The sequence below is a fragment of the Balaenoptera acutorostrata genome, chromosome X (assembly GCF_949987535.1).
Source record: "Balaenoptera acutorostrata chromosome X, mBalAcu1.1, whole genome shotgun sequence".
NCBI lineage: Eukaryota > Metazoa > Chordata > Mammalia > Artiodactyla > Balaenopteridae > Balaenoptera > Balaenoptera acutorostrata.
In genome coordinates, this window is record NC_080085.1 from 113713517 (window position 1) to 113741060 (window position 27544).

Consider the following 27544-nt stretch of genomic DNA (forward strand, 5'->3'; position numbering starts at 1 on the left):
AAATAAAGTTAGTGTGAGAATGGACAACACATAGGATCCAGCTTGTGTTTAGATTTAGAGACTCAGGCAGCAATCAGGGTTTGGGGCTAAGGCTGTTGCCAGGGTTTGAGTTTAGAGTGTTCATGTCCTGTTGTCAATTTGGGACTTAGACTCTGGCTAGTGTAGCAGGCATTCTGGTATCAGTAGTAGAGTTCAGTCTGTGCTAATTTTTAGTGCCCCTACCCTGCCCAGTGTCATGAGTACATCTCTCCCCAGTTGAGGGCTAGGATTGTGGCCAGACTGACTGCTCAATCTCAAGCTAGTGCTAGAACTCAGTTTGTGGCCACTAATATAGTGAACTTTGTTTATGGGGTTAAGAATCAGTCTGTGACAGAGTTTAGTACTCAATCTTAGCCTGTTGTTAGTTCTAATAATATGAGGAGGGTTTTGATTTAACCTTGTAGAGTTAGGAATCATTCTTCAGCCAGGCTTAGGGTTTAGTCTTTGGGTCTCAGATTATGGGCAGGATTTACAGTCTTTGTCCCAAGGCAGTGCTCAGAATGTACCCAGCAATAGAGCTCCCATGGTGCTCCCTTTGCCATGGTGAGTTGTATCTGTGCTCAGGGTTAAAATTAATCTCTTGTTAGGTTTTCGGCAAAGACTAAGAAAAGTATTTGTTTTGTTTTGTCCTTAATTCATATTCAAAGTTTGGGTTCAGTCTTTGCCCAGTTTTGGTGAACCGTTCAGTTTCTGGCGTTGGCTGTGTCTGTGGCTAGTATTAAGGTTAAAGCTGTGGTCGGAGTTGGGATTCAGTCTGGGGCTAGCATTTAGCCAGAGATAGGTTCAGTCTACCCCACAGATTCAGGATCAGTCATTAGCCATTTTGGGAGCATAAGTTTTATTTTCAGGGTGAAAACTCAGGCTAGAGGTTAAGTCTTATGGGCTCAGTCTGTGATGAGAGTTAAGAATTCAGTCTGTGACCGGAAACTGAGTTTGTAAACAGTTAGAGGCTATAAGATTTAGGGGCAAAATCAGCGGCCATTGATGAGGCCCAGGTTCAGTGGATTATTCCATGGTCAGATTTATGAACTCAGTATCTGGCCAGGTTTAGAACTTGAGCTATGAACAGAGTTAAGTCTCAGGCTGTGGCTATGTTCAGGGTTCTATCTGTGAACAGGATTAGGGCATAAGATGTGGTTGGACTATATCCTCAAGTTTTGAAGAAGATTTGGTTTCACTTCTTGGCCAGGATTAAAGCACAGTCTTTGGCTAAGTTTACAGTTCAGTCTCTGTACATGTTTTTGTTTCTGTATGAGGCCAAGTTTAGTAGTCATTCTGTTGCCAATATTGGGGTCATTTTCTGGTTAGTGCTAAGTCGGTGGAAATTGTAGCTGGGTAGGTTTCCAAGATCAGATCTCAGGCTGTGACCGAGTTAGAGCCTCAGTTTGTGGTGAGGGTTAGAGCTCGGTCAGTGCATATGCTGAGCACTCATTTTGTGGTCAGTGGAGGATATTAAGTATATCCCAGAGTTAGGTCACAGTTTGTAGCTCAAACTTGAGACTCAGCCTGGGACAGGTTTAGAGGCTATGTCTGATCATAGGTTGGATCTCTGTATCACGAATTAAGGGCTTATCAGTAGCCATAGTTAGGGTTCAATAGGAGATCAAGGTTAGAGACTCATTCTGGGACTGGTCATAACTACACTACTTAGTCTTGGACCAGACATAGCCAGTGAGTATGTGACTAGATCTAGGGACTCAATTTAATCAGAGTTAAGGCCTTGGAGTATGGCCAGAAAGAGGCTCAGTTTATGGATAGAATTGAGGTCCCTATCTGGGACCGTGGTTAAGGTTTCAGTCTGAAATTAGGGTTAAGTCTCCAAGTCCAGAGTTAGGGATTCAAGCTATGTCTTAGGTTAGGTATTTGGTTGGAGCCCAGGGTTAAACACAGGAATTGTATTCAGTGTTAGCAGCTTGGTCTCTGACCAGACTTAAGAGACCTGCTCTTCAGCCTGTGGTCATTGATAGTGGTTTGTTAATTATATCTGAATAAAGTTATCATAAAAAAAGTTTTAAAAAAAGAAGAGGACTCCTACAAACAAAATAGCAGGCGTGATTCAAGGAAGGAAACATGGAAAGAGGCTGATTACTGAATCAGGACCAACAGTGTCCTTGCTGTCTCAGAGTTTTATGCTTTGGAGGGGCAGCACATGAGACTGAGGTGAAAGGAGGAAGCTGGTCAACAGGAAGCTGTACCCCAGGGAAGTGGATATGTGTTTTTTGAAGGAGAGAACCTTTTAAAAGTTGTCTGGGTGGAAGTAGTGCAAGTTTTTAAAATTTGCAAAGGATGGAAGCTCCCATTTGCTAAGTTCTTCCATCTCCTTCCTAGTGCCAGTAATGGGCTTTCCTGAGCACTCTTTCTAAAATATTCCCCCACCTTTCCCCACACTACACTGATCTCCATCATACTCCCATATGCTCAAAAAATATCTGTGGAATGCTTGCACACATGTTTTTTTTCACTTACATTCTCCCATTAAATCTTAATGACTGTCCTTTATGATAAGTGTTTTATCACCATTATACAGATGAGGAAACCAGTTAAGCTAATTAAGAGACTAACAGGATCACACAGCTGGTAAACACAGAGCCAGGTTTCAAATCCAGTTTTACGTTACTCCATGCTATGCTCCTTGCATGCCACTACTTGGCCTGTATTAAGTTTGTAAGATTTGCATCTCACCTTCACCCCTTGACTTTATAAACTTCATTTCATTTAATTCTCACAACAACTCTGCAGAGTTGTTCGTATTATTATTTTCCCCCTTTTACAGTTGAGGAAATACGTTCAGAGAGGTTAAGTGATTTTTCTCAAAGTCACACAGCTAATAACTGGCAGAGGTGAGATTAGAACCTAAATATGTCCAACCCTCAGCTGAAGTTTTTCCTGGTGTATCATGCTGCCTCAGAGTACCTCAGCCTCCAGGAATGACTTTTGATGGACATTGTGGACTTTGCTGCAGGCTGACGTTGGGAAGGATTTAGTGGTAGAAATATGTGAGGCTTCCACTATGCAATTCATTACAGTAATTTAAACCTGTGAGGGACTGAGAGTGCACAGAAGGGGGCATACCATAAGCTCCATGGGGTAGATGTGCTGTAGGGCACCCCCTCCATGAGAATCACTAAGTATAAAATGAGAATTACTGATGGTATATTATGCATGTGACGAATGTAGGAGTGGAAAAAGGTTGATGGTCGCTGAAGTAGGCCTCCATATTTTTGTCTATATCTAAGGACCAGCCCTGCCAACTGTATTTCTATGGAGCTTACTGCCAACTTTCCATCATTTCCACAGTCTGCTTATGGCTTGGCTTATCTACATTATATCAGGCATCCACATATTCCCCTAGGAAGTTTATATGCTGAGGTCAAGAGGAATTGATTATATTTCTGCCGTCAATATGGCTGAGTAAGCTCCTACTGGACCTATGGGACAGCATCAAGACCAACACAATCACAATGGGAGTCCTAGAAGAGAAGAGAGGAAGGGGTAGAAAGAATATTAGAGGTAATAATGGCCAAAAACTTCCCTAATTTGATGAAATACATGAATCTACACATCTACAAACTCCAATAGAATAAAATTAAGCCACTTTTCTTTGTTTCTTTTATTTTCCAGCTTTATTGAGGTATAATTGACAGATAAAATGGTAAGATATTTAAAGTGTACAACATGATGGTTAGATATATGAGTTAACATATCAGTCACCTCACATATTTCCTTCCTTCCTTCCTTCCTTCCTTCCTTCCTTCCGCCCTCCCTCCCTCCCTCCCTTCCTCTCTTTCTCCCTCTCCCTCTCTTTCTTTCTTTACTGAGAATATTTAAGTTCTACTCTCTTAGCAAATTTCAATGAAACAATCCAATGTACTTTTCAATGCTATGGTCGACACATATTTTTTGGCTATAGTTTAGTACCCTTTCTCCAGATAAAATCTTGTGCATGAATTCAGTATATTAAAAGAGCACATCAGAGCTGTTCTGTTCTAGTCGTTCCTGATGCCAGCCATGGTCAGCACTTTGCCATAATGTACGCAGTGCTTCTATCCTAAGGTCATGTTCTCTGCATGTATAGTGGGCATAACTTTGCCTTAAGTGATCCAAAACCCTACACTCAAAGTACTGTGCACTTTGGGGGCTTCAGGCTGGAGGACAAGTGCTGTCTCTGGCTGGAAAAAGTGAAGAATGGACCTGTATCCCAAAACCAAGGAGGCTTCAGCATGGCCTCGTTTGTGGGTCTCACTACTTTTCTTTGTGCTCCTCCTTGACTGACCTGACCATGGACCATGATCCATTATTTATAATTCCAAAATTCAGTAATCTCTAAAAACCAAAAGTTTTCATAAGTTTGCTGCCAAAACTCATAGGCAGCAAAACTTTACCTGAATTGATATGAGGCCATGTATAGTCTTTATTTAACCTGTTTATGTGACTATCCATTTCACTATGAAATACTAATGTGTTTGTAACACCCCCCCGGGGGTGTTATATAATATACCATATATTCACCATATTGCCTGTCCAAAATACCCCAAATTCTGAATTTCAGAAAACATCAAACCCTAAGGGTTTTGTATGAGGAATTTTATTATTTTTATTTTTTATTTTTTTTTGGAGTTTGGCCTCATTTTATTACCATATTTTAAGGTTAAGATAATCCTCAATAACATAAATTTGGTAACTGATTAAATTGAAGTAGTAACAGCAAGGGTAGATGTTGTGTCCAGGAGACAATTTTAATAACAACAGAAATGTGGAGGCGGCGGAGAAATTATTAAATTAATAGAATTAATAGTGCTCTGAAAGGCAAGTCAAATATTATAGTTTTTCCATCCCCTACCTCAAAATAACATTTGCCTCCATTTCAAGTTGAAGGATGAAAGTGCCAGGATCATAACATGCTAATAGATTTTTAGTACGAGGATGTGCAACTTTACTGTTTTTTTTTTAACATCTTTATTGGAGTATAATTGCTTTACAATGGTGTGTTAGTTTCTGCTTTATAACAAAGTGAATCAGTTATACATATACATATGTTCCCATATCTCTTCCCTCTTGTGTCTCCCTCCCTCCCACCCTCCCTATCCCACCCCTGTATGAGGAATTTTAGACATGTATATTCTTTTCTCCTTGCTGTCTTGTTCTGATGTCACATTCCTCACTTTATCCAACACCGAGCAACATCTGCCAAGGCCAGAGAATGAAAACACTGATTTTTTTTTCCTTTACTTTTACCCTATATGGGTCTTTTAATTTAAAAGTAGGTTTCTTGTAAAGGACATAATTGTGTCTTGCTTTTTTATTCCATGTGAAAAATCTATGTCTTTTAAGTGGTATTTTTAGACAACTTGCACTTATTGTAATTATTGATATAGTTTGCTTGAAATGTACCATCATGCTAGCTGTTTTCTATTTATTCCATTTCTTCTTTGACTTTAAAATTTTTGCACTTTTTAAAAATTGAGCATTTTTATTCCATTTTACCTCTACTATTGGCTTTTAATTTGTACCTCTTTTTAAAAATTCAGTGGTTTCCTAGAGTTTACAATATACATCTTTAATTAACTGGGATCTGTAATAGAAATAAGATGAAATTTTTCTTAGAAACAAATTCAATAGAAAATGTGAAACACCTTTACAAAGTATTTGCCTAGACCAGAGAAACTGAATGTGATAACTGGAAACAGTGTCCATACCTAGACCTAATATAGTATGTGCCACTCTCATAATTTATAAGTGGGTAAAGTTGACAATTAGGTAGACCTCACCCAAATGAGGGTCCCTTGTTCCTTTCCTGACTACTCTATATGCCACCCTGGCTTGTATATATGAGGCTTGACTTGAAAGTGAGAAATTCAGCTGTCAGAACACTGAATTTTCTTTTTGCAGCAAATCTACATATCATAAAATAAATAATAATAACTTATTATGACAGGAGAGGAAGTGGTAAGCAAAATAATATCTTTAATTTTTAAATTTAATTTTATTTTTTTTAACATCTTTATTGGAGTATAATAGTTTTACAATGGTGTGTTACTTTCTGCTTTATAACAAAGTGAATCAGTTATACATATACATATGTCCCCATATCTCTTCCCTCTTGCATCCCCCTCCCTCCCAGCCTCCCTATCCCACACCTCTAGGTGGTCACAAACCACCGAGCTGATCTCCCTGTGCTATGCGGCTGCTTCCCACTAGCTATCTATTTAACGTTTGGTAGTGTATATATGTCCATGCCACTCTCTCACTTTGTCCCAGCTTACCCTTCCCCCTCCCCGTATCCTCAAGTCCATTCTCTAGTAGGTCTGTGTCTTTATTCCCGTCTTGCCCCTAGGTTCTTCTGACCATTTTTTTTCCTTTTTTTTCAGATTCCATATATATGTGTTAGCATACGGTATTTGTTTTTCTCTTTCTGACTTACTTCGCTCTGTATGACAGACTCTAGGTCCATCCACCTCACTAGAAGTAACTCAATTTTGTTTCTTTTTATGGCTGAGTAATATTCCATTGTATATATGTGCCACATCTTCTTTAACCATTCATCTGCCGATGGACACTTAGGTTGCTTCCATGTCCTGGCTATTGTAAATAGAGCTGCAATGAACATTGTGGTACATGACTCTTTTTGAATTATGGTTTTCTCAGGGTATATGCCCAGTAGTGGGATTGCTGGGTCGTATGGTAGTTCTATTTTTAGTTTTTTAAGGAACCTCCATACTGTTCTCCATAGTGGCTGTATCAATTTACATTCCCACCAACAGTGCAAGAGGGTTCCCTTTACTCCACACCCTCTCCAGCATTTATTGTTTGTAGACTTTTTTAAAAAAAATTAATTAATTTATTTATTTTTGGCTGTGTTGGGTCTTTGTTGCTGGGTGCGGGCTTTCTCTAGTTGCGGCGAGCTGGGGCTACTCTTTGTTGAGGTGCGTCGGCTTCTCATTGCGATGGCTTCTCTTGTTGTGGAGCACGGGCTCTAGGCACACAGGCTTCAGTAGTTGTGGCACGTGGGCTCAGTAGTTGTGGCTCGCGGGCTCTAGAGCGCAGGCTCAGTAGTTGTGGCACACGGGCTTAGTTGCTCCGTGGCATGTGGGATCTTCCCAGACCAGGGCTCAAACCCGTGTCCCCTGCATTGGCAGGCGGATTCTTAACCACTGCACCACCAGGGAAGCCCCTGTTTGTAGATTTTTTGATGATGGCCATTCTGACCGATGTGAGATGATATCTCATTGTAGTTTTGATTTGCATTTCTCTAATGATTAATGATGTTGAGCATTCTTTCATGTGTTTGTTGGCAATCTGTATATCTTCTTTGGAGAAATGTCTATTTAGGTCTTCTGCCCATTTTTGGATTGGGTTGTTTGTTTGTTTGACATTGAGCTGCATGAGTTGCTTGTATGTTTTGGAGATTAATCCTTTGTCAGTTGCTTCATTTGCAAATATTTTCTCCCATTCTGAGGGTTGTCTTTTCGTCTTGTTTATGGTTTCCTTTGCTGTGCAAAAGCTTTTAAGTTTCATTAGGTCCCATTTGTTTATTTTTGTTTTTATTTCCATTACTCTAGGAGGTGGATCAAAAAAGATCTTGCTGTGATTTATGTCAAAGAGTGTTCTTCCTGTGTTTTCCTCTAAGAGTTTTATAGTGTCCAGTCTTACATTTAGGTCTCAAATCCATTTTGAGTTTATTTTTGTGTATGGTGTTAGGGAGTATTCTAATTTCATTCTTTTACATGTAGCTGTCCAGTTTTCCCAGCACCACTTATTGAAGAGGCTGTCTTTTCTCCATTGTATTTCTTTGCCTCCTTTTTCATAGATTAGTTGACCATAGGTGCGTGGGTTTATCTCTGGGCTTTCTATCTTGTTCCATTGATCTATGTTTCTGTTTTTGTGCCAGTACCATATTGTCTTGATTACTGTAGCTTTGTAGTATAGTCTGAAGTCAAGGAGTCTGATTCCTCCAGCTCCATTTTTTTTCCCTCAAGACTGCTTTGGCTATTCGGGGTCTTTTGTGTCTCCATACAAATTTTAAGATGATTTGTTCTAGTTCCGTAAAAAATGCCATTGGTAATTTGATAGGGATTGCATTGAATCTGTAGATTGCTTTGGGTAGTAGAGTCATTTTCACAATGTTGATTCTTCCAATCCAAGAACATGGTATATCTCTCCATCTGTTGGTATCATCTTTAATTTCTTTCATCAGTGTCTTATACTTTTCTGCATACAGGTCTTTTGTCTTCATAGGTAGGTTTATTCCTAGGTATTTTATCCTTTTTGTTGCAATGGTAAATGGGAGTGTTTCCTTAATTTCTCTTTCAGATTTTTCATCATTAGTGTATAGGAATGCAAGAGATTTCTGTGCATTAATTTTGTATCCTGCAACTTTACCAAATTCATTGATTAGCTCTAGTAGTTTTCTGGTGGCATCTTTAGGATTCTCTATGTATAGTATCATGTCATCTGCAAACAGTGACAGTTTTACTTCTTCTTTTCCAATTTGGATTCCTTTTATTTCTTTTTCTTCTCTGATTGCCGTGGCTAGTACTTCCAAAACTATGTTGAATAATAGTGGTGAGAGTGGACATCCTTGTCTTGTTCCTGAACTTAGAGGAAATGCTTTCAGTTTTTCCCCATTGAGAATGATGTTTGCTGTGGGTTTGTCCTATATGGCCTTTATTATGTTGAGGTAGGTTCCCTCTATGCCCACTTTCTGGAGAGTTTTTATCATAAATGGGTGTTGAATTTTGTCAAAAGCTTTTTCTGCATCTATTGAGATGATCATATGGTTTTTATTCTTCAGTTTGTTAATATGGTGTATCACATTGCTTGATTTGCGTATATTGAAGAATCCTTGCATCCCTGGGATAAATCCCACTTGATCGTGGTGTATGATCCTTTTAACGTGTTGTTGGATTCTGTTTGCTAGTATTTTGTTGAGGATTTTTGCATCTATATTCATCAGTGGTATTGGTCTGTAATTTTCTTTTTTGTAGTATCGTTGTCTGGTTTTGGTATCAGTTTGATGGTGGCCTCATAGAATGAGTTTGGGAGTGTTCCTTCCTCTGCAATTTTTTGGAAGAGTTTGAGAAGGATGGGTGTTAGCTCTTCTCTAAATGTTTGATAGAATTCACCTGTGAAGCCATCTGGTCCTGGACTTTTGTTTGTTGGAAGATTTTTAATCACAGTTTCAATTTCATTACTTGTGATTGGTCTGTTCATATTTTCTGTTTCTTCCTGGTTCAGTCTTGGAAGGTTATACCTTACTAAGAATTTGTCCATTTCTTCCAGGTTGTCCATTTTCTTGGCATAGAGTTGCTTGTAGTAGTCTCTTAGGATGCTTTGTATTTCTGCAGTGTCTGTTGTAACTTCTCCTTTTTCATTTCTAATTTTATTGATTTGAGTCCTCTCCCTCTTTTTCTTGATGAGTCTGGCTAATGGCTTATCCATTTTGTTTATCTTCTCAAAGAACCAGGTTTTAGTTTTATTGATCTTTGCTATTGTTTTCTTTGTTTCTATTTCATTTATTTCTGCTCTGATCTTTATGATTTCTTTCCTTCTGCTAACTTTGGGTTTTGTTTGTTCTTGTTTCTCTAGTTCCTCTGGGTGTAAGGTTAGATTGTTTACTTGAGATTTTTCTTGTTTCTTTAGGTAGGCTTGTATAGCTATAAACTTCCCTCTTAGAACTGCATCTGTTTGCTCAGACAGGACGGGGTTAATGGAGCAGCTGATTCGCAGGCTCTGGCTCACCCAGGCCGTGGGGAGGGAGGGGTACGGATGCGGGGCGAGCCTGTGGCGGCAGAGGCCAGCGTGACGTTGCACCAGCCCGAGGCGCGCCGTGCGTTCTCCCGGGGAATTTGTCCCTGGATCACGGGACCCTGGCAGTGGCGGGCTGCACAGGCTCCCAGGAGGGCAGGTGTGGATAGTGACCTGTGCTTGCTCACAGGCTTCTTGGTAGCGGCAGCAGCAGCCTTAGTGTCTCATGCCCATCTCTGGGGTCCGCGCTGATAGCCACGGCTCGCGCCCATCTCTGGAGCTCATTTAGGCGGCGCTCTGAATCCCCTCTCCTCGCGCACCAGGAAACAAAGAGGCAAGAAAAAGTCTCGTCTCTTTGGCAGCTCTAGACTTTTTCCCGGACTCCCTCCCGGCTAACTGTGGTGCACTAGCCCCTTCAGGCTGTGTTCACGCACCCAACCCCAGTCCTCTCCCTGGGATCTGACCTCCGAAGCCCGAGCCTCAGCTCCCAGCCCCGCCCGCCCCGGCGGGTGAGCAGACAAGCCTCTCGGGCTGGTGAGTGCTGCTCGGCACCGCTCCTCCGTGCGGGAATCTCTCTGCTTTGCCCTCCGCACCCCTGTAGCTGCGCTCTCCTCCGTGGCTCCGAAGCTCCCCCCTCCGCCGCCCGCAGCCTCCGCCCGCGAAGGGGCTTCTAGTGTGTGGAAACCTTTCCTCCTTCACAGCTCCCTCCCACTGGCGCAGGTCCTGTCCCTATTCCTTTGTCTCTGTTTTTTCTTTTTTCTTTTGCCCTACCCAGGTACGTGGGGAGTTTCTTGCCTTTTGGGAAGTCTGAGGTCTTCTGCCAGCGTTCAGTGGGTGTTCTATAAGAGCAGTTCCACATGTAGATGTATTTCTGATGTATCTGTGGGGAGGAAGGTGATCTCTGCGTCTTACTCTTCCGCCATCTTGAAGCTCCTCCTAATATCTTTATTTTTTCTTCCATCCCAGTTTCATATCCAAAAACATATTTTTCCATGCCACATTGACAAACTCTCCAGGGTCCTCCATCTAAAGACCCACTTGTAATCCAGCTGGAAACAGGGTCTGGATGCTAAGCTCAAAACCTGACAATACTACTATACTAACATTGAGTACAACTTGTCAATCTCTTCTTCCAACACTTAGACTCCAAGCTCTTTAAATGTACTGGGTTATTTAACCTTCATAACTATCTTATGAAATGGCTACTGTTGTTATTATCATCTCAATTTTACAGATGAGGAAACTGAAGGAAGAGAGATTAAATAACTTATTCAAGTCCACAGAGCTAAGAATTAGCCAAGCAAAGATTTTGATATACCTGTGTCTCTTTTGCATATTCCCTTTCTTTTGAAACTGGCTTATGGCATAACCTAATGAACAGATTCTTAGACATTGTGTGTGTGTGTGGGGTGGGTGGTGGGTAGGATGGGCTGTGGGTCTGGGTAGCCAGCCAGCCACCCACCCTCCACTGCCAAGATCCAGCAAGGCCAAGATATTTTTATACCCATTTTTCCTATGGAGGCAAGAATGTGAAATTCATTGTGCGGATTTGTAATCTGATGATTTGGCTGGAAAAGCAGGCTCGATGGATACTTTCCCTCACTGATCCCTAAGGACCTCTCTGATATAAAATATTATGTGTTGATGGGTATGTTTTTATTTACATGTGTGCATGGGTATGCATTTACATGCATGATTCTGTGTCAATTAGCATGTACGTGTTAAGTATAGTACATTGGTTCTCAAACTTAATCTAATGTCAATCACCTGGATAAAATCTCAAATATTTCTGGAGCTTATCCTCAGAGATTCTGATTTAGCTTAGCTGACATGGGGTACAACGGTTTGTTATATGCACCTGAAGTGATTCTAATGCAGGTGGTTTATGCAGACCACATTTTGAGAAACAATAAGATAATGGTTTAGAGTGAGCTCTGGAGCCAGGCTGCTAGTGAGTGGTTGTAGGTGTGGGCAAGTCAACTTGCCTCTCTTAACCTCAGTTTTCTCGTCTGCGAAAAATGAATAATAGTACCTGCCTTGCGAGGTTGCTATGAGGATTGAATGACATATATTGATTTAAAACGTGTGTCATTTGATGTGCCTGACCCACCATAAGTGCTCAATAAATAGTAGCTCTTATTATTCCTGTAATGCTATTTATATTAATCACTAAACTAGGAGGACTCTAAGACATGGTCTCTGCCCTATAATACTTCCAATTAAGAAGACTAAAGCACATGAAGAAACTAGAGGACATTTAAAAATGTTAAATTGTGGGATGCTAACTTTAAGGGTGAGTAGTAAATAGGAATCTTAAGGCTGAAGTGATTGAGAGCCAGGAAAGGTTTAGCATTTTGTCTGGAGGACTTCACTGTGACCAAGGAGTGCTAATAGTAAGATAAGTGTAGTACTACAATTGCAGGCATACCTAGTTTTATCGTGCTTCACTTTATTGTGCTTCACAGCTATTGCATTGAGCAACTCTGTTGGCACCAGTTTTCCAACAGCATTTGCTCATTTCATATCTCTGTGTCACATTTTGGTAATTCTTGCAATATTTCAAACATTTTCATTATTATTGTATTTGTTATGGTGATCTGTGATCTTTGATGTTACTATTGTAATTGTTTTGGAATTTTTTAGCAATAAAAAATTTTTAATTAAGGTATGTAGTATTTTTAGACAAATAGTATGCATATTGCAAACTTAATAGACTACAATCTAGTGTAAACATAACTTTTATATGTACTGGGAAACAAGAAAAATCATGTGACTTCCTTTATTGCAATATTTGCTTTATTGCGGTGGTCTGGAACTGAACCTGCAGTATCTCCGAGGTCTATCTGTATATAAATTAGGATAGCACTTTCCACATGTCAGGTGTTCATGGAAGGAAGGTGTCAACTTGAGCTAGAGAAACAAGAGAAAGCTTCATGGAGCAGTTAGAAGTCGAACAGGTCCTCAGTGGATGGGGAGGGTTTGAATGAGTGGAGAGGAGAGGAATAGGACATTCAAAGCAAAGGAAGTAGCCTGTGTTGGGCATAGAGATGGGAATGGAGAGTACGTGCAGCTGGCACCAGTCACATTGTATTCCTAGAGTTGTGCACCAGAGGGCACTAGTCACCTAGACCACAAGGATAATGGCAACCATCATCGTTCTCACCACCCCTCAGCCCAGAATTGTGCAGTGCAGTTGTCCTTAGTGCATGCTAGTAAATAGTGAAGAGGTAGGGAGGGGCCAGTTCCTGAGGGGCTACTATGACCAGGAATTTTTGTCGTAGCCTATAACCTCACTCCCTGAGAAGGATTTAAAGAACCTGGAAAGCTGAAAAGGTGAAAGGGGTTGCAGACAATGTGAGTGGAAGTCAGGGTAGGTTCGGGACAGTAGGTCCTGTGTCTCAGGAAAACTAGAGGTGGGGTGCTGCTCTTGTATAGCTTTCCCAAGATAGGAAAGGGAGATGCAGTTATCCAAGGCTCTGGACACCTTGCCTTCTGAAGTCCTGGCTACTCTGCTGGTGGCCCTATGGCAGGAGAAGGTTTCCACTCATTTAGAGAGCATATATTTGGTATTTTCTTTATGCCTAGCTCAGACCTATTAAGTGCCTCAGTTTGGCTGACACTTCATAGATTATAAGTAACTTCTATGCCCATTCTCTCACTTTGTCCTTACCACGTTCTGTGAAGAAGAGTCAGAGACAATTAATTCCATTTCACAGAGGTAAAAACAAAGTCTAAGGAGTGTGTTGACTCAACTTAGATTATGCAGTTAGTAAGTGATGTCTTCTCACAGCCCAAGTCTTCTGACTTTGACAAGTTGATATTTACAATATCTTTAGCTTTCCACCATGTAAGATGCTATGTAGAGAGAAATAGAAATCAATTAGAAATCATGGTCCCTGCCCTCAAGGGGCCTAGAATTTTTGGAAGAAATAAACATGTTAGCATTGTGACTTTAAGCAAGTCCACTCCCATCTCTGGGTTGAGCCCTTTTCAATAAAATAATGGTTTGCACTATATGACCTCAAACACTTTGTTTCCCATCCTCCTAGAAATAAACAGCCATTGAATCACAGAAAACAGCGCATGATGACGTAGTGTGGTTGGGTGAGGAAATAATCACTCAGGCCACCTTGGGAAGCTACTGCAGAGTCCAATGGCTAGAGCTACTGTGAGGAAAGACGAGGGGAAATGGAATTGGGGAGAAAGCCCTAGCTCTCTTGTTGGTGCTAAAAATTGTTCACTCTGATATCCACCAGTGTGCTGGTCCCACAAATACGCCGTATGTTGGCTCTTTGAGATACCTCTCTACTCATTCGTCACCAACCCCCTTGGTGCTCACTGATTTTAACTAAAAGTGGGGGTTAATCAACAAAGACATCTTAGAGGAGGATGTCACAGATCCTGTGGTGTGTCAGAAAGAATTCATGGTAGTAGGAATCTGGAGTCACTGAAGTGACTGAGAACCAGGAAAGGGTTAGTCTCCTAAAGCACCTGCTCTGGAGGGCTTCAGTGTGACAAAAGACTGGTAATAATAAGATAATTGCAGTCCTACAATTATATAAATTAAAGATAGCGCTTTCTACATGCCAGGTGCTTTCACAAGTGTTTTTACAGGAATAACTCTTTTATTCATTATGATAACCTTGTGTGATAGCAACTGTAATTTTCCCCATTTTACAATTGTGGAAACTGATGTATATTATGCACTGTCTATCCACCTCTTTTCCTCAGAGCTCTTTTCTCTTCTTAATTCTCTCCCTCCACTTTGAACCTCACTCATTATCTGCCTTATCTTTGGATAACATTTTATTCCAATAATGTTCTACTGTATAAGATAAAATGCCCAAAGTCTAGAATTTTCAGGATTCCAGACTCAAGGCACCTTGTAAATCTAGCCATCCATAGCTAACTAATAGTCCTTCTGCCCTCCCAACCTCATAGAAATGTCTTCAATGGGACATCTTCCAGGAAGTACCAGCTAGTGACTGAGATAACAGGGAGAGGTTGGAAATGCAGGCAGAGAGACTGTCTCAAAGCCAAAGGGATTAAGAAGATTTAGAGAACCTTTTGAAAGTGTGTCAGGGGGACACTTTGTCTTCAAAGAAAGGCCTCCTGGCCCAAATGCTTGAAAGGAAGCGTGAGGGAAGGTAGAAATACATGAATGAAAAGAACGTGCAGGGCTATAACCTGACTTATGGGCTAAGATGGTCCATGCAGTGTACTTTGGGGCAGACTTTAAACAAACAAAAAACAAAATCTCTCCTCCCATAAAAGTCTTGTTTGGTTCTTCAGGAAACCCCCTTAGAATTCAAATGTAAAATAGATAGCTAGTGGCAAGCAGCTGCATCGCTCCGATCGGTGCTTTGTGACCACCTTAGTGGGGTGGGATAGGGAGGGTGGGAGGGAGAAGCAAGAGGGAGGGGATATGGGGATATATGTATACATATAGCTGATTCACTCTGTTATACAGCAGAAACTAACACACCATTGTAAAGCAAGTATACTCCAATAAACATGTTAAAAAAATAAAAATAAAAAGTCTTTAGGAAGTTTTGCACAGAGATTATGGGCTTCTCACATTCTCTGCTGCCACCTGGTGGACATCAAGAGGTAATGACTAGGGGGTGGGGGCCGACCAAGCTGACCATGCACAGATCCGGTGCTGTGGCACTGCGGCCCCGGGGCAGCCAGCGCCGGGGACATGCGCTGATTCGATCCCTCCAGAGAAGCCGTGTGGCTGACAGGGTCTTGGTGCTCCGGCCGGGTGTCAGGCCTGTGCCTCTGAGGTGGGAGAGCCGAGTTCAGGACACTGGTCCACCAGAGACCTCCCGGCTCCACTCCACGTAATATCAAACGGTGAAAGCTCTCCCACAGATCTCCATCTCAACGCTAAGACACAGCTCCACTCACCGACCAGCAAGTACAGTGCTGGACACCCTATGCCAAACAACTAGGAAGACAGGAACACAACCCCACCCATTAGCAGAGAGGCTGCCTAAAATAATAATAAGGTCACAGACACCCCAAAACACACCACCAGATGCGGTCCTGCCCACCAGAAAGACAAGATCCAGCCTCATCCAGCAAAACACAGGCACTAGTCGCCTCCACCTGGAAGCCTACACAACCCACTGAACCAACCCTAGCCACGGGGGGCAGACACCAAAAACAACAGGAAATATGAACCTGCAGCCGGCAAAAAGGAGACCCCAAACACAGTATGTTTAACAAAATGAGAAGACAGAGAAACACACAGCAGATGAAGGAGCAAGGTAAAAAACCACCAGACATAACAAATGAAGAGGAAATAGGCAGTCTACCTGAAAAAGAATTCAGAGTACTGATAGTAAAGATGATCCAAAATCTTGGAAATGGAATGGAGAAAATACAAGAAACGTTTAACAAGGACCTAGAAGAACTAAAGAGCAAACAAACACTGAGGAACAACACAATAGATGAAATTAAAAATTCTCTAGAAAGAATCAACAGCAGAATAACTGAGGCAGAAGAACGGATAAGTGACCTAGAAGATAAAATAGTGGAAATAACTACCACAGAGCCAAATAAAGAAAAAAGAATGAAAAGAATTGAGGACAGTCTCGGAGCCCTCTGAGACAACATTAAACACACCAATATTCGAATTATAGGGGTCCCAGAAGAAGAAGAGAAAAAGAAAGGGACTGAGAAAATATTTGAAGAGATTAGAGTTGAAAACTTCACTAATATGGGAAAGGAAATAGTCAATCAAGTCCAGGAAGCACAGAGAGTCCCATACAGGATAAATCCAAGGAGAAACACACCAAGACACATATTAATTTATCAAAAATTAAATACAAAGAAAAAATATTAAAAGCAGCAAGGGAAAAACAACAAATAACATACAAGGGAACCCCCATAAGGTTAACAGATGATCTTTCAGCAGAAACTCTGCAAGCCAGAAGGGAGTGGCAGGACATATTTAAAGTGATGAAGGAGAAAAACCTACAACCAAGATTACTCTACCCAGCAAGGATATCATTCAGATTTGATGGCGAAATTATAACCTTTACAGACAAGCAAAAGCTAAGAGAATTCAGCACCACCAAACCAGCTTTACAACAAATGCTAAAGGAACTTCTCTAGGCAGGAAACACAAGAGAAGGAAAAGACCTACAATAACAAACCCAAAACAATTATGAAAATGGTAATAGGAACATACATATCGATAACTACCTTAAATGTGAATGGATTCAATGCTCCAACTGAAAGACGTAGACTGGCTGAATGGATACAAAAACAAGACCCGTATATATGCTGTCTACAAGAGACCCACTTCAGACCTAGGGACATATACAGACTGAAAGTGAAGGGATGGAAAAAGATTCCATGCAAATGGAAATCAAAAGAAAGCTGGAGTAGCAATTCTCATATCAGACAAAATAGACTTTAAAATGAAGACTATTACAGGAGACAAAGAAGAACACTACATAATGATCAAGGGATCAATCCAAGAAGAAGATATAACAATTGTAAATATTTATGCACCCAACGTAGTAGCACCTCAATACATAAGGCAAATGCTAACAGCCATAAAAGGGGAAATTGACAGTGACACAGTCATAGTAGGGGTCTTTAACACCCCACTTTCACCAATGGACAGATCATCCAAAATGAAAATAAATAAGGAAACACAAACTTTAAATGATACAATAAACAAGATGGACTTAATTGATATTTATAGGGCATTCCATCCAAAAACAATAGAATACACTTTCTTCTCAAGTGCTTGGGTCACAAATCAAGCCTTGGTAAATGTAAGAAAATTGAAATTGTATCAAGTATCTTTTCTGACCACAACACTATGAGACTAGATACCAATTACAGGAAAAAAATATGTAAAAAATACAAACACATGGAGGCTAAAGAGTACACTACTAAATAACCAAGAGATCACTGAAGGAATCAAAGAGGAAATCAAAAAATACCTAGAAACAAATGACAATGAAAACACGATGACCCAAAACCTATGGGATGCAGCAAAAGCAGTTCTAAAAAGGAAGTTTATAGCAATACAATCCTACCTCAAGAAACAAGAAACATCTCAAATAAACAACCTAACCTTACACCTAAAGCAATAGAGAAAGAAGAACAAAAAAAACCCCAAGTTAGCAGAAGGAAAGAAATCATAAAGGTCAGATCAGAAATAAATGAAAAAGAAATGAGGGAAACAATAGCAAAGATCGATAAAACTAAAAGCATGTTCTTTGAGAAGATAAACAAAATTAATAAACCATTAGCCAGACTCATCAACAAAAAAAGGGAGAAGACTCCAATCAATAGAATTAGAAATGAAAAAGGAGAAGTAACAACTGACACTGCAGAAATACAAAGGATCATGAGTGATTACTACAAGCAGCTATATGCCAATAAACTGGACAACCTGGAAGAAATGGACGCATTCTTAGAAAAGCACAACCTTCCGAGACTGAACCAGGAAGAAATAGAAAATATGAGCAGACCAATCACAAGCACTGAAATTGAAACTGTGATTAAAAATCTTCCAACAAACAAAAGCCCAGGACCAGATGGCTTCACAGGCAAATTCTATCAAACATTTAGAGAACAGCTAACACCCATCCTTCTCAAACTCTTTCACAATATAGCAGAGGGAGGAACACTCCGAAACTCATTCTACAAGGCCACCATCACCCTGATACCAAAACAAGACAAAGATGTCACAAAACAAGAAAACTACAGGCCAATATCACTGATGAACATAAATGCAAAATAGTAAAAAATACTTTAAATTAGACATTCATTTAAAAAAAATTTTTGTACAGCTTTTAATTTTTATTTATTTAAAATATTTTTGTTTTTAGTGTATGTTTATTTAAAATATTTTTATTTTAAAAGCTTTATTGAGGTGTAATTGATATATAAAAACTATACATATCAAGTGGACATACAAACAGAAAGATGTGAAATAAGAGTTGACTGAATTCAGGAAAGTAATTGAAGATAACATTGTAGAAATGATCAAATTGTAATTGAAAATCACTATAGAAATCCTGGTTAAATTGTAATTGGTAATTGAAGGACAGCTTGGCTGGTTGTAAAATCCTTGGCTCATAGTGTATTTTCTTGAGTTTCTTGAAAATGCTACTCTTTTGTTGTCTTGTTTTCCATGTTGCTATTGAGAAGTCTGATGCTAAGCTGATTTTCATTCATTTGAAGTTACTTCACTTTTTGCCAAGAGGCTCTAAGGATTATTTCTTTACCTTTAAAGTCTAATAGTTGCACTGGGATTTTTCTTGGTGTTCACTGGGTCAGTTTTCCCAGGTACATGGTGAGCCATATCAGTGTGAAGATCCAGGTCTCCTTTTATTTATGTTTTTTTTTCTTTTAATTGTACTTTTAAAGATTAGTTCTATTTTATTGTTGCATAGGGAATACATGGGTATAGAATGATATCAAATAAAGATTGATTTGGAGAAATCAGGTAATAGGAGAATACAGGTATTATAAAAAGGTAGTAATATAATGGTAACCACTGGAACACAACTACAAATTTACCTAAATACAAAGAAAAAAGATAGACCACGTAGAAAAACACAGTATATGTGATAGCATACAGCATGATTGCTCTTGCAATGTGTCCTTTTAGCTGGGCTACAGCCCGCAGTTATTCAAAAACTATGTGTTGCTGTAAAATAAAATCTTGCAGATGCAATTTAAGCCACTAATTATTGACTTTAAGTAAGGGAGATTATCCTGGATAATCTGAATGGGCCCCACTGAATCAACTGAGAGGCCTTAAAAGCAAGGCTGAATTTTCTCCAAAAGACAGAAGAAATTTTGCCTGTGGACAACAGCTTTGGCTTGTGCCTGTGGAGTCTGGGCCTGCCCGTGATCTTCCCTTTATGACTATGGATTTCAGGCTTGCTTAGCCACCCCCACAGCAAAATAAGCCAATTCCTATAATAAATCTCTCTCCACATACACACTTACAGAGACACAAAAGAATGCATGCACACACACATCCTACTTATGCTACTTGTCCGGATTAACCCTGACTGAACACACATTAAATTTAAAATAAAATAGCATGACAGAGTTGAAAGTAAACCTGTTAGTCATATCAATAAATGTGAATGTGTTTAATTCACTATTTAAAAAAATTATTCAGGGAAAATACAAGATGAGCCTGGAGCATCTTGTAGTATTAAAAAGTAAGGAAATGCTAAAAAAAAATGGTGGGGCATGTCAAAGGCACATGGGAGTCAATCTGAAAGAGCTCCCAAAGGCCAAATATGGAAAAATCTGAACAAAAGTATAAATAACATAGTACTGGATTATAACCTGAAATATAAAATAAATATTTATGGGTCCTTAATGGTATAAATAAATGACTGAATAAATAAATTAATGGAAGAATAGAGAAAAATAATCCTTACAAAGGAATTATACATAATTTATGTAGATTCTCCACTCTAGGAGTTGGAACTTAATTATCACCAACCTCTCTCCCCTTCCTCCGCCTCCCCCCATCAGTGTGGGCAGGACTTACTGACTTGTTTCTACCTGGGGAAAAAGTTAACTTCTTACATGTCCTCTTACTACCTCAGAGCTGGCAGCAGGAACTCTCATTTCAAAGCCTCCGTATGCTTCAAATCTCTTTGACTTCCCTTTCTGTTACCAGCTGGAGAAAATATGCACTTAAACGTACTCATGTGATTTGGCTAGGCTCACCTGAATAAAGGTCAACTGTACCATATAATATAACAATCACAAGAGTGGTATCTCTTCATATATACAGGTTCCAGGGATTAGGCCATGACATTTTAGGGGCCATTTTTAGAGTTCTCAACACACTGTTGTATAAATTTGCATTGAAGATTAAATTTACACTTACAGAAAACTGATTTGTGTGAAGAATTAGATCTTTATAGAAAAATTGTTCTGCAAGAATCATCAGCTCTAGGTATAACACAATTTATATTTCAGTATTATTTATCAGAAATGTATTCCAATATTATCACAGCCTATAAATATATGTTGCTTTCATTATGACAATTGAAAATGAGATTGCTAAAAGGATAAATTTTGAGTATCCAATGAATGACTTTGCAGAGTGAGCCAGAAAAACCTTATGACCAATCACGATATCACATTAATAAGATATTATTTATTGTATTATATAAAATTATGACACCGTTTTTTGCAATTTATAAATTTGTGTTGTTATTCATGTGTCATTGTTACTATTATATTTTATATATAATAAAATATCTTAAGGGAAAACATTGATATTTTTGTACCTTTAACAGCACTTTTTCTCTGGTTTTTGAACAAGGGTCCCTGCATTTTCATTTTGCACTGGGTCCCACAAATTATGTACCCAGCCTTGACCTGGCAAGAACATTACAAGAAAAGCAAATTACAAACCAATATCCTTTATGAGCATAGACACAAAAATCTTTAATAAATATTAACAACTTGAATCCAGCAATATATAAAACGGATAATGCATCATAAACAATTAGTGATTACCTCAAGAATCAAAGTTTTATTTCATATTCAAAAAATCTATCAAGTTAATTCATAAGATTAACAGAATAAAGATTAGAAAACCATATGATAATCACAACAAAGCAGAAAAATTTGGCAATACTCGACATCAATTCAGAATTAAAAGGAAAATCTCAGCAGACTAAGGAACTTCTTCAGCCTGATAACAGGTATCTAGAAAAACCAACAGCTAACATAATTCTTAGCAGTAAAATACTAAATGCTTTCCCTTTAAAGTTAGGAAGAAGGTAAAAACATCTGCTCTTACCATTTCTATTCAGTATTATACTGGAGACTGTAATAAATGCAATACAGAAATAAAAATAAATAAAAAGCATAAAGATTGAGAAGAAGGAAAGTTAAACTGTTTTTTCCCCATAATCAACATGATTATTTACATATAAATCCTAAGGAATCTTCAAAAAATAGAAAAGTTACAAGATAAAAGGGCAATATATGAGAACCGATTGTATTCTTGCAACAAATAATTGGAATATGAAAAGTAAAAAATATTTACAAAAGCATCAAAAATAGGCATATATTTAATGAAAAATGTGTAGGTCTCCTACACTGAATACTCAAAATATTGAAGACCTAAACAAATTGAGGGATATAACATGTTCACTACTTAGAAGACAATATTTTTAAGATTTGAATTCTCCACAAATTGATCCTACTTTCAATGGAATTCTGATTGAAACTTCAGCTGTTTTTTTTTTTTTTGGTAAAAATTGATAGGCTATTTCTAAAATTTATATAGAAATGCATCTTGGCTAGGATAGACAAAATAATCTTGAAAAAAGATTAAAGTAGGAGAACTTACACTATCTGATTTTAGTATCTAAAATAATGCTGCACACATTTACAATAGCCAGGACATGGAAGCAACCTAAGTGTCCATTGACAGATGAATGGATAAAGAAGATGCAGCACATTTATACAATGGAATATTACTCAGCCATAAAAAGAAACAAAACTGAGTTATTTGTAGTGAGGTAGATGGACCTAGAGTCTGTCATACAGAGTGAAGTAAATCAGAAAGAGAAAAACAAATACCATATGCTAACACATATATATGGAATCTAAAAAAAAATGGTTATGAAGAACCTAGGGGCAGGACAGGAATAAAGATGCAGACGTAGAGAATGGACTTGAGGACACGAGGATGGGGAAGGGTAAGCTGGGATGAAGTGAGAGAGTGGCATGGACATATATACACTACCAAATGTAAAATAGATAGCTAGCGGGAAGCAGCCACATAGCACAGGGAGATCAGCTCGGTGCTTTGTAACCACCTAGAAGGGTGGGATAGGGAGGGTGGGAGGGAGACGCAAGAGGGAGGAGATATGGGGATACATGTATATGTATAACTGATTCACTTTGTTATAAAGCAGAAACTAACACACCATTGTAAAGCAATTTTACTCCAATAAAGATGTTTAAAAAAATCAAATACATAAAGCACTAAAAATAAAAGAAAAAAGTGATATCTGTATTTTGTAAAATTCAAAAATGTCAAGACATCAAAAGACATTATTAAGAAAATGATAAGACAAACCATTGTACTGGAAAATATATGTGCAAAATATGTGGCTGACAAATGGTTCACATCCAGACATTTAAAGAACTCTTACAAACCAATAATAAAAATAAACAACCTGATCAAAGATGGACTTAATACTTAGACGTTTCACAGAAGAGTATCCACCAATGGGTATTCTTGGATACTCTATGGCTAATAATGATACTCAACAGCATTAGTCATTAAATTAAAATCGTAATGATAGGGTGCATAGATGCTTATAATTATTATATCTTCTTGCTGTATTGAAATGTTTGTTAACATGTGGTGTCCTTCTCTGTCTCTTGTAACTGTTTTTGATTTGGAGCCTGTTTTGTCTGAGATTAGTATAGCCACTGCAAAAAAAAAAAAAAATCGTAATGATATACTACTACACACACACTGAAATGGATGAAATTAAGAAGTGTTTCGAGACCACAGTCTGTATGCTGTGGTGGTTAATTTGCTACTATGTTCATATGTTCTAGGCTTTTTCTATGATCAGAGCTATGAATTAAATATTTGTTAAGAAAAACTGCATTATGAATTCATACTAATATTTCTAATTTAAATATAGGATTATAGAATTTTTTTCTTGTTCTATTTTATATCTGAATCTCTTTTCTCAAATGTTGAAAATCTTGGTTCCCAATGACATTAGTAAAATTGTTTGTTTTATTCTAAAATATTTCATAGTTTCATAACAATTCCAATACTTTACTAACAGTATGGTTATTGATAACACTTTAAGATTTCTTTGCAGCTAGTTTTGTTCCTAAGGTATAACCCACTATTCGTGTATAGTCAAATTATTGTTTTAAAATCACTTGAAATAATTCCTTTCTCTGTGATTAAGGTTAGGTCATCATCTCAATACAATGTTAGGTTTATCAGTTTCATTTTGTGTTTTAATTTTTAGTGATTGCTTTGATATTTTGATTTATTTAATTTTTAAAATAATTTGTAAAACAGCTACATGGTTCCAAAGACAAATATACAAAATAAGATAAATTTACGTAAGATTAGCTGTTCTTTTCATCCTGTTCTCTCCCTCCTCTTATAGGTAGCCAACTTTATTATTTTTGGCTTATCTTTCTAATATTGTTTTAAAATACAGATATAAATACACATTCCTGTTCTCCCTCTTTCTCAGATAAAATGTAACATACCCTATACATTATTCTGCACTTTTTAAAAACCAAACACTAGGTCCTGGAGATCATTTAGTGGCAGTACTTAGAAAGGTTTTTCATTCCTTTTTACAGCTGCATAATTTTTCTTGTGTGGATAGAAATAGGTTATTCAATCGGTCCCTAAAGCGTGTACTTTAATGGAAGAGCATCACTCAGCAGGCCTGTGAATGAGGCCCCCAGGGCATTAAAGAAAAGTGTCAATTCCAAATTATTTACAGTTATTTGGATTTATTTGGGCAGTTATTATTTGGGCCATTATTATTTGAGCAGTTATTTGCTCAAAGAGGAAGTTGCTGGGGCTTCCCCGGTTGCGCAGTGGTTAAGAATCCGCCTGCCAATGCAGGGGACACGAGTTCGAGCCCTGGTCTGGGAAGATCCCACATGCCGCGGAGCAACTAAGCTCGTGCGCCACAACTACCGAGCCTGCGCTCTAGAGCCCACGAGCCACAACTACTGAGCCCGTGTGCCACAACTACTGAGCCCGTGAGCCGCAACTACTGAAGCCTGTGCGCCTAGAGCCCGTGCTCTGCAACAAGAGAAGCCACCGCAATGAGAAGCCTGCACACTGCAACAAAGAGTAGCCCCCGATCCCCGCAGCTAGAGAAAGCCCACACACAGCAACAAAGACCCAATGCAGCCAAAAATAAAATATAAATAAATTTATTAAAAAAAGAGGAAATTGCTCAAAAGGTGAGGGAACTATTTCAATACTGAGCTGTTTCCTGGCAAGAAGGAATTGTAAAATCCTTAAGAGTGAAGGGAATTAATATGATGGGGTGGGGGGAAATTACAATCCTTGAAAGAAAATGATGTCTTGGTTCGTTAGGGGAAAATCTTTGCTTTGACAGAAAGATTGCTACTTAAGGAACTGCGATATTGGAGGCTGAATGAAACACACTGGTATAATATAACTACCTAAGAGTCTTTAATTCCACATATCACTGTAGAAATTTATAATAATTTTTTTTAAATTCAGAAGATGTTTTCCCCCTAGCTATGAACAACAACAACAACAACAGCAACAACAGCAATTGTTAGAGGGCATTTGATATTGTCCTGACACTGCTTATTCTTTTATTGGGTTTCCCATCAATTATTTCATTTCATCTTTGTAACTACCCTTACAGGTGTGTATGGCAGGTATTATTTTCCCCATGTGAGAGATAAGAATATTCAGAGGTGTGAAATAACTCATCCAAGACCACTCAGGTATCTAGTAAAAGTACTTTCCATTCCTAGCCCAGTGCTCTTTCCATGACACCAGAAACAGTATAGTAATAACAAAACAAGGGCTATTCAAACCCTCTCGTGAAATGTTGAAGTTTACTCACCACATAAAATGCTTGTGCTCACTCTAAACTCAGCAGCCCACTGAAAGGGTCTGGGGATAGAATAGAGAAGAGAGGACTGATAATAATCAGGTAGACCTACAAGATAATTTAATAGCTACATTAGTTAACTATTGTTACATAACAAATTACTCTAAAACTTAATGACTTAAAGCAACACATATTATTTCATATGGTTTCTGAGAGTCAGGAATCCAAGAGAGACTTAACTGGATAGTTCTGGTTCAGGATCTTTCATAAGATTGCCGTCAAGTTGTCAACGAGAGATTGAGAATTTGTCACCAAGCTTGCTCATGTATTTGTGGGAAGGCCTCAATTCCTCTCCAGCTGTTGACCAGAGTTCTCTATGTTTTGTCATGCCCCGTGGAATTCTCTATGAGGCTATTTGACATGGCAGGTTGTTTCCTTCTCCCAGAGCGAGTGATCTGAGAGAGACAGAGAGCAGAACTGAGTGAGAGTGTCCAAGATGGAAGATGAGATCTTTTATAACCTAATCTCAGAATTGACACACCATCACTTCTGCCTTATCACACAGACAAACCCTCCTCTGAATACCAGGAGGTGGGGAGCATTGGAGAGCCACTTTGGAGGCTGGCTACCAAAATTGTTAACATTGAGAGACAGTCTTACCAAATGCCAGATACTGTGCTGAACATTTTACCTGTATTAACTCATCTAGTCCTCACAGCAACAGTGTAAGGTAGATTCTATTATTATTCCTATTTTACAGATGAATAAACTGAGGCTCAGAGTGATTAAATAACTTGCCCAAACTCACAGAGCTAGAAAGTGGTAGAGCCAGGATCCAAACCCAGGCAATTTGGCACTATGCCACTAAGTATATTGCTTCTATGTTCAGGTATTTGTAAGCATTATGAAGGAAATAAAATAATGCAGTAAAGTGACTGGAGTGGGAAGCAGCCAGGGATTTTTTGGTTTTGTTTTGTTTTGTTTTAGATTTCATTGTCGGGGTAGACCACTCTGTGGAGGTGTTGTTTAAGCTGTGACCTAAATGAGAGGAGAGCTGGTCTTATGAAGACTTGGTAAAAATCCACTTCAGAAAAAAGAAAATCCGCTTCAGACAGAGAGAATATACTGTGCAAAGACCCCAAAGCAGGTAAGGACTTGGTACTTTCAAGAAACATAAAGATATCAGTGTGGCTTGAGTGAATCAAGCAAAAAGGGTTGTTAGCTCTGAGATAGGTTTAGGAGTTAAGCAGGGGGTAGGTTATTCAATTATTTTAGGGACCCTGTGAAATAAGCAGCAATATCCCCATTTTAAAGATGAGAACAAGGTGGAGAAATTGTGGGGTTAAATGTCTTGCCCAAGGCCACAAAGTTTTAAAAGGTCAAACTAGGATTTGGCCTCATTTTTTGCCTTACTGTGTCGCCTCCTTCACCTCTTCCATGCAAAGTGGGGTTTTTTTGTTTGTTTGTTTTTGTTTTTTTGATGTGTGTCTTGTCTGTTCCATTAGACTAGGGGAAACTCCAAGGGCTTTTCCTCCTCCTAGTGCTGACTTGTACTGTGTCAGCATGTACACTTGCTGGCTGTAGTAAGGGTGGCAGAATGAACCCAAAGAAAGCATCATGCTTCCCAGAGGCAGGTGCTATGCAAGTCTGACAGATTATGAGTCTATTGTTGGTTATATAAACATAAACATTTGTAACATCTATGAAGATAAAACAGGCCTAAACTCAGTTCAAGGATGGCTATAGCATAAATATTTTGCATGTGTCATAATGATGGTGGTTTTATTTTCTCACCCAACTACTTACCCAGCCTTGGTTCTGGTTGTCAATCATCTGCAGCTATGGTTTTGATCTCAGGCTTAGAGAAAAAGTTCACACAATCCCCTTTCTGGTGTGAGGGAATCCTCTCCTCCAGAGAACATCTATTAAACTGGTCAAAATTATCAAAGAAAACCTTTTAAAGTCTCTGGAGATTGACCAACAGGTTTACACAAAATTGAGAGACACTGATTCAACAAATTTGATTGAAACTTGCAAGAACAGTGGCAGGCCATGGCAGCTGAGCTGTACCCATCCCTCCCTCAGTTCCATCTGTAGAAAAACTACTCCAGCCACACTGGGCAGACTGGACTAACTCAGAT

The 27544-nt window shown here is 38.9% G+C and overlaps 1 protein-coding gene across 3 annotated transcripts in view; it reads left to right on the forward strand.

The window, feature by feature from the left end:
• Positions 1 to 27544, forward strand: part of ARHGAP36 (Rho GTPase activating protein 36) — a 172255-nt gene that overhangs the window by 7510 nt on the left and 137201 nt on the right. For 2 of the 3 annotated variants that reach the window (XM_007182415.3, XM_057538172.1), the window contains one exon: positions 26391 to 26550. The exons of the other annotated variant lie outside the window; for it this stretch is intronic. The gene's annotated coding sequence lies outside the window, so the exon portion shown is untranslated. The remainder of the gene's footprint in view (positions 1 to 26390; positions 26551 to 27544) is intronic. 3 annotated transcript variants of the gene reach the window in all.